Here is an 8,445-nt window from a genome sequence, read left to right as displayed (position 1 = left end):
GGCCGCCGCAATCTCGCCGAGTGCTTGAGTCACCAAGAGCCCAGGACAAGAATCAACCATCAATCTGCTATCTGTACAGTGTGCAGGTATGTGCCTAACTGCCTATGTGGTGACTGGCTCAATGATTTGTGTGCAATCGAGCCAATGATTTGTTAATTTAGCTTTGTTGCTTTGTAATTCATGAAACAGGGAGGCCTATTTATTTATCATGTCTTCTAGAAATAGAAAATATGAGTCAGGTAATGAAAATCGCAAGAAGAAACAAAGGCTTGAACAATTTGCTCAGACTCAAAAGGGTGTTATTGATAGATTTGTTGTTAAGAACTGTCAAACTAGTGCACCAGATGAAACTCCTCGGGCACACAGTGATGGAAATCATGGTGATAACACAGACAACGTTGAGTCTCACACTTTAGAAACTGAATCAGTGCAATTTAATCCCAACAATGCGGATGGTGTTGATGCTACCCTTGATGGATCAGCTAGTATTGAAAGTGACAATGATTTGAGGGTTTCTTTTCAGCCTAACATATTTGATCCAAGATATTGGGATGGACTAGATCAAAAACAGGTTGATATTTTGGTCCAAAAGGGTCCTAAAAGGGACTTGTCTATTCAGAAAGGTCCTAAAGATAGGTTATCAAGGAGGTTTTCTGCAGCATTATATACTGGAATTTTATCAAATGGGGAAACTTGTGATAGAGAATGACTGGTATATTCCAAAGAGCTTGATAGAGTATTCTGTTTTTGTTACAAGTTATTAAGAAAGGGGCATTTAAGGAGTCAGCTAGCAAATGAAGGTCTGAGTGATTGGTCACATGTTGGCACTCGACTTAAAGATCATGAAACTAGTGCAGATCATATTACAAATATGGCCTCTTGGTATGACATGCGTCTCAGATTTGATAACAACCAAACTATTGATAAAGTTGCTCATAGAGAAATTGAGAAGGAAAAGGAACATTGGAGGAAGGTTTTGTTCAGAATTATTTTGATTGCAAAATTCCTTGCAAAGCATAACTTAGCAATTCGTGGCACCAATAGCAAGCTGTATCAGGACAGCAATGGCAATTTCCTAGGCATGGTTGAAATGATGGCTGAATTTGATCCGGTTATTCAGGAGCATGTTCAACGTATAACAAATGATGATATCCATACACATTACCTTGATCATGGCATCCAGAATGAGGTAATAGATTTGCTTGCTGCTTCTATCAGGTCTGAAATAATTAGAAAAATAATGAAATCAAAGTATTTCTCAGTTATCCTTGATTGTACCCCTGATATAAGCCACCAAGAACAAATGCCTTTGATCATAAGATATGTTGACACATCTTTAGATTCTATTTGTATTGAGGAATCGTTCTTAGGTTTTCTGGATATTAATGATACTACAGGCCAAGGGTTATTTGATGTTTTACAAAATGAATTGAAGAATCTTGACCTTGATATAGACAATGTGAGAGGACAAGGATACGACAATGGATCAGATATGAAACGGAAAAATATAGGGGTACAAAAGAAAGTTTTGGAGATCAATCCTCGAGCCTTTTATTCTGCTTGTGGCTGTCATAGTCTTAATTTAGCACTATGTGATATGGCAAAGAGTTGCGGTAAAGCAAAAGATTTTTTTGGAATCATACAACGTATCTATACAATATTTGCTAAGTCCACTAAGAGATGGCAAATTTTGAAAGATAACATATCAGGATTCACTCTCAAGCCATTGTCAGCAACTCGCTGGGAGAGTCGTATTGACAGTGTTAAGGCTATAAGGTTCCAAATGCAGGATATACGAGAAGCTTTACTGGAAGTATCAGATACTGATAATGATGCAGCAATATGTACTGAAGCTAAATCCTTGGCGACCAATGAACTTGGTGACTTTGAATTTATAGTGGCATTAGTTATCTGGTATGAAGTATTATCTGCTATTAATTTGGTCAGCAAACAATTACAAGCAAAGGATATGCTTATTGATATTGCTATTGAGAAAGTGCAGGGGCTGATTTCATTCTTCACTAAGTAAAGAGAAACTGGTTTTCCAAATGCATTAGAATCTGCAAAAGAAATTGCACGCGAGATGGATGTTGAACCAACATTCCATACCAAGCGTAAAATCAAAATGAAACGACAATTTGATGAGACACCTAAAGATGAATCTATTGCTTCACAATCTATAGAGGAGTCAATTAGAATCAATTATTTTCTATCCATTATTGATCAAGCTATTGCTTCACTTACAAAGAGGTTCGAACAACACTAGGGGTACGAAAAAACTTTTGGTTTTTTGTTTACTTCAAAGAAATTATGTTCCTTAGATGACAAGAGTTTGTTGTCTTCTTGTGCTCGTCTTGAGGCTGCACTTAAGAGTGGTGACCATTCTGATATTGATGGCAAAGAATTACATGTGGAGTTAAAGTTTCTCCAAGATTTCATTCCAAAGGAAGACATGGACCCTCTTGATGTTCTGAAGTTTGTGAAACGGATGGGCTGTTTTCCTAATGCCCTTGTTGCATACAGAATTTTGTTAACTATTCCTGTAACAGTTGCATCCGCAGAATGAAGCTTTTCCAAATTGAAGTTGCTAAAGACCTACATGCGCAGTACTATGAAACAAGGAAGGCTAAATAGATTGGCGACAATTGCGCTTGAAAATGATGTTCTAGAGAAGATTAAGTATGAAGATATAATTGAAGATTTCATTTCAAAGAATACTAGACGAATGATGCTTTTTAATAGAAGCTAAGAAGTTGTCAGTAAGTAAGATTCGTCATTTAATCGTTTTGTACGAATGCTTATGGTATTACATGAGGAAGTCTACGTGCACTTTGGCTATTTGCATTTTATAAATATAGGCCCCCACTTTATGTTTTGCACCAAGGCCACAAAAACGTAGGTACGGGCCTGTAGCTAGGCAAGCTTGCTTGGCCTAGGCACCTATCATGCACGTCTGTGGATCCCTGGGCTGGGATCGATAATAACTCCATTGAAATGGAGAAAACATGTTGCTAAGTTGATAAAAAAATGGTCAACCCAACCTAAAAAGCACTCAATTTATATATATGACTAAAACCATATTATTCACGTCACAGCTAGCATCCAGATGTCCGGACGAATGCCTGTGGCTACAGTCCGTTTATGCGCCTGACGTCGACGTCTGCTGCTCCCAAAAAACTACACCCCCCACTTTGCACCTCTGTCCAGACACCCGCGCCCTCTCCGCTTTCTGTCAGCATCCCCTCCACTTGCCGCACCCACGTGCCCCGCGAGGACCACGTACCTGCGCTCCTGCCGCCATCGCCCTCCGCTTCCCGTGCCACTGCCGAGCAGTGTCCATCCCTTCGCTCCCCCACGCGCTTGTTCACCGCCCAAGCATCTGCAGCAGACGGTTGTGGTGGGGTGGGTCATATTGCAATATGTGCAACATCCTGGTCTACTTTTGAAACATCTAGATAAAACACATTTGTAACATATGTACTAAACAGCTGAAACACTTACAACATGTGTCTGAAATACTTGCAAAACAGTTGAAAACTCTTGAAAACCGTTACAAACACATGCAGCATCTAGATAAAACACTTGCAACATACGTGTGAAACATATGCAACATCTAGATAAAACACTTGCAACGAATGTCTAAAAAAACAGATGAAACATTTGAAACAAACACTTGAAACATACGTGTATAGCTGTTGCAACATGTGCAACATCACGATGTACTTTTGCAACATCAAGATGTAACACTTGCAACATCTAGATAAAACATATGAAACACTTGAAACATACGCTTGCAACATGCACTGTGTAAATGTCACCTTGCTGCTTGGACGAGGTACCCGAGCAGCACGGGCACGCCGGTGAAGGAGAATGCCACGATGGCCAGGAGCTTCCACATGTCGAGGTCGAGGTCCCTGCTAGGGAGGTTCGTGTTGATGAGCGCCCAAAGGAGGCCGTCGTTGTCATCCCTCGCGCCGTCGAAGATGTCCGACTCATTGACCACACTAGCGTGGACAAGGTTCTAGAGGAGGAGTGGGTGCGGCGTGGCAGCAGACGCGGTGCAGAGCGGGATGGGGGCACCGCACGGTGCCCAGCGGCGAGGCGGAGTGGGGCGGGCGTTCGATGCGGTGAAGCCTCGAATTTTTGTCAATGGGGGTTCTGTCGCGGGGTAGAGATGGAGGAGAGAGCGTAGAGAGAAGCAAGGCTATTGCCTGTTGGACCCAATCGCTACGCAGGCCTAGGAACGGGGGACGCACACGCCCGGACGGATGCCGTAATTAGCATTACCATATTAATCATGATCATAACAATATGAACTTGTTATTAATACTGAATGTCTGAATCTAAAAGGCCTCCTATTGATAGAAATCAAAACAAGTGATTTTAACATTTTCCGTTACATATTCGGCAACAAGACTCATTTTGGTTCAGAGGCAGTGTAGTGTATCATGGAGTATGACACATCGGAATTTTGGTTCAGAAGCGCCGGGGCGGCGTGACGCACGACTACGACACCGGCAGTTTGGCGCGTGTGCTCATGAGCCAATCCAGCATTGGGACGGGGCGGCAACTGGCAAGCTCGTGGCCTCATTGGGCGGAACTTCTGGGCCTAGTGCGTAAGAGTGGGCTCGTTTGGGCCGAGTGGGGGAGGGGGAACGGTAAAGGTAGCAAGTGTAGGGCCGTTCGAATGGCTAGGGCTGGGCTGGGCTGTCCATGGTTCATGGGGTAGGCGTGGCGCAGAGAGTAGAAGAAATGGGGCTGTCTTTGCTCAAAAAAAGAAAAAAGAAAAAAGAAATGAGGCTGTCCCGTGGACAAATCTCAGTGACGTTTTCCCTGGTTCTTTGTGTGAAATTTTTGTATTTTAGTCCTTTTTGAAAATATTTTTACAAATAACTCCTAGCGAAACATTTTTTGGGAATAGACCAAACACTCGGTGTGTTAGGACACAACACCGTGGTCTGTGCCTCAGCGCAGTGTCAGTTGACGCTGAGGTACCACCACGTCAGCGCTGACTCTGGTCGTATTATTTACCGTGGCACAAGGGCCCGCAGAGCTCGGCGTGGGCTTAGTTAACGCCAAACCCATACCTCGACGCGGCCCGATTCAACTCCGAGGTCTGGGCACATAAGGCCGCACCACATCCCCCTTCTTCCTCCCTCCTCCATTCTCTCCTTTCCTTGGTGCATTCATTTGTGTCCCCCCTCTCCCCATGAACCCTAAACCCTAAATGTAGGTATAGGGAGGCTAGGTCAAGGTTTAGGACGCTTCCCCAAGGTGGTCCTCCTTGACCTCTTTCATTTTATCCAGTTAGATTTGGTTGTATTTGTTGTTTTTGTTTTGGCTAGTAGGCTTTGATTGGTTGGTTGATGTCATTTGAAAAAACTATGTCTTAATCGATTCTAGGCCTCAAATGTATGTTTATTGTGTTATACTAACTCTGTTTCCATTGCTGAGTTAGTTGTTCATTGGTGGATTAGGGTTAGTTGTTTACTGAATACATAAGGGTTAATTTTTTAATGCAAATGGTTCACCTTTAGTTTGCTTTACTATTTATTTTTTGTTTAATTTAATTAGCATCCTTAGATTGGTGTTTAATTACAACCATTTTGTTAGATGCAAGACGAAAATAGGGTCGTCCTAGAGAATTATATCCCAACGCGTCTAGCAAAGATGCCCCCATCCCTCCTGACCTCCCTGACCCTCACTATGGCTATTGTTTCTCGGCCGACGTGTTTCAATCGAGACATCCGGGCACATCGGCACGTTGCTTCTACACATGCAGTCATTTTAATTAATTATGTATCTTTTTTCTTCATTTGTGTTAGTAGGTTACTAATATTTTGTTGGAATCTTGTTGTGTAGGCCCATGAGAGGTGCTTTTCTTTTAGTGGATCGATGGTCCAGATAAGTTTGACCCAAGGTACCTCCTTTTCGACGATTGGTGGAGAGGGAGACATCCACGTGAACACTTCGAGCAGTGGGTTCCACCTCTCTCTAACCCCTACCAATGATGACTAAGGAGAAGCACTTAGCGGCAGTTAGATGACTCGAGAAACCTCCTCTGTGTGATTGTGGAGATCAAGCTATGATAAACCCTAAGAATACATTGGAGTTTGTGTGTCCAAACAAGCATGAAGTAAGTGAAAAGTGTATCTGTTGAAATGTTGAGCTATATGTGTTCATGTACTAATATCACCTTTTTTAGGTGTTTGCAATGGAGAAGTGTCGTTTCAAGGAGTGGCTCTATGGTCCTAAGAATCAATGGTCGGAGCCGCCAAAGGCAAAGGAAAAGAAAAAAGAAAGGGTAATTTACAAATAACCTCCTGTCATGTACGAATGTGGTGTTAAAGCCAACTATTGCTGAGTAGGCCATTATTGCGGCCATATGGTTGACTATGATGAGGTTGGTTATTATTGTGGAAAACATGAAATCGTTTTTTCTTTTGCAAAGAGTTATGATCTAATTTTTCGTTTGAATAGAGCACTAGAAAATGCAAGTGGGAATCTTATGATGGTCAAGCTAAGTTTTTAGATAACTTGAAGGGGAGGAAAGTACTTACATGGAAGAGGGGATATGGACCTCAGTACATCGATGACTTTGTTAAACAGCGAAAGAAGAAAACACGTGAGTTTGCTAGACAACGCGGTATTTGTAACCCGATCGGTGTTAGGCTTGACAAATGTGGGTTGGAGAGATAGAGGACGTTAGAGGAGGAGAGGGGAAGAAAGGAGGAAAGGGAGGAGACAAGAGTATAGATGCAGGTCTTGAACGACTATGTTGTTGCATTGTGTGCCAGTGAGTGATTGAAAGCCTTGTTATTTTTGTTGCCTGACTTGAAATGTAATATAATCGCGTTGCTAACTGGTTGCATTTTATACATGAAGGGATTGGATGCAGCGACGACCATGCCGCAGAGGTGGCCCATGCAAGGTTTTAGGAAAAAAGTTAGATGAACATAGAATGTGAGCTGGTCGCACCGTTCTATCTCCAATTGTGTTGGACAATGAGGGGGATGAGGATGACGACAACACTGCCAGGTTGAGCGATCTCATTGCTCTAAAGGAGGCAGGCTTGTAGGCAAAGGAGAATGAGGATGATACTGGCAGACTGGGCGAGCTCATCACTCTAGCAGAGGCGAGCTTCCAGGCGGAGGAGGATGAGGATGCGTTCTTCTCTTAGGCCGCAGAGGCTATAGATGAAGCGGAGGCCACTTACTATAGGCATCAGGCAGATCAGGGCAATGTAGGTGAGCATACCCACATCAACGAGGCGGAGGAGAACACATTCTTGTCTTAGGCCATAGATGCAGCGGAGGCCGCTTACTATAGTCAACACATGAATCAAGGCAATACTAGTGAGCCTAGCCACAACAACAAGGTTGTGGTAGAGGATTGGTACTCGGACAACGAGTTGCTTACTCAGTATGTTTCTGACTGAGGATTTATGATTGCAATGTGTGGTAGTTCCATGCTTTAGATTTGGTAGTTCCGTGCTTTATTATTGAACAATGTTGTTATGTACTAGACCTTTCATTGTGTTTTCTTGTGTTTCATTTGAACCCATGTAAGGAACATTGTATCCATTTACCAAACTTGGAGCGCCTTTTCCCCATCAACATTGCTGGTTGAGCTTGAAGCAACAATTGGCATCTGCTCTACATGAAACAAATTAGAATCAATTGGCAAGGGGTCTACGCTTACAAGAATTGCTTAAACAATCCCAATCAAACCCTGTCCTAGTGGAAGACCAGGTAGCAAAGCGAGCATTATGAATAACACTATAAAATTGGATGACAAAGAGCCCTATAAAGGGTGGGGGCTCGACGATGAGGCTAGTTCGGGGCTCGGCGTCGAGTGGATGCACACCGAGCACAAGAAGGGCCGTGCTGACTCCTCACGCACCGAGGGTAGGGTGGGTTCAGTTCAGGCTCGGCATTGAGTCGACGTACACTGAGTATAAGGGGGTTCGCGCTTTGTCATTGCATGCCGAAGGTTGCCCAATCATTGGTCAGTTTAGTCACCTAGGGTTCGGCCCTCGACGTCGAGTCGATGCACGCCGAGCACAAAAAGGGCAGCGCTAACTCATCGCATGCCAAGGGGCTCAGTTCGAGGCTCAGTGTTGAGTCGATGTACGCTGAACGGTAGGGGGTCCATGCTTTGTCATTGCACACTGAGCCTAGTCATTGTGGTTCTAGGGTTCAACGTGGGATAACTGCATGCCGAGGCCATGTGTCTCGGCGTCGGGTTACTTCAGCCCCCACTGAGGTTTGCGGGCCTAGCCTCGGCGTGGAATCGGGTGGCGCTTAGGTATGGGCCTCGGTGTCATTTGACTTAGCATCTAGGTCAGCTATGTCAGCGTCGCGAGCACACCTTACTCAGTAAGGAACTAGCTACGGGCATACACCTTGGCGTGGTTACATTTGACGCCGAGTTCTTTGGCCTGGC

At 43.8% G+C, this 8,445-nt stretch overlaps 1 pseudogene; it reads left to right on the top strand.

The window, feature by feature from the left end:
* Nucleotides 1–208: 208 nt before the first annotated feature.
* LOC136459402 (uncharacterized) lies at nucleotides 209–2,566 on the top strand (annotated as a pseudogene).
* The last annotated feature ends 5,879 nt before the right edge of the window (nucleotides 2,567–8,445 follow it).

The sequence above is a fragment of the Miscanthus floridulus genome, chromosome 1 (assembly GCF_019320115.1).
Source record: "Miscanthus floridulus cultivar M001 chromosome 1, ASM1932011v1, whole genome shotgun sequence".
NCBI classification, from domain to species: Eukaryota; Viridiplantae; Streptophyta; class Magnoliopsida; order Poales; family Poaceae; genus Miscanthus; species Miscanthus floridulus.
This window is presented reverse-complemented; position numbering and strand designations above follow the sequence as displayed.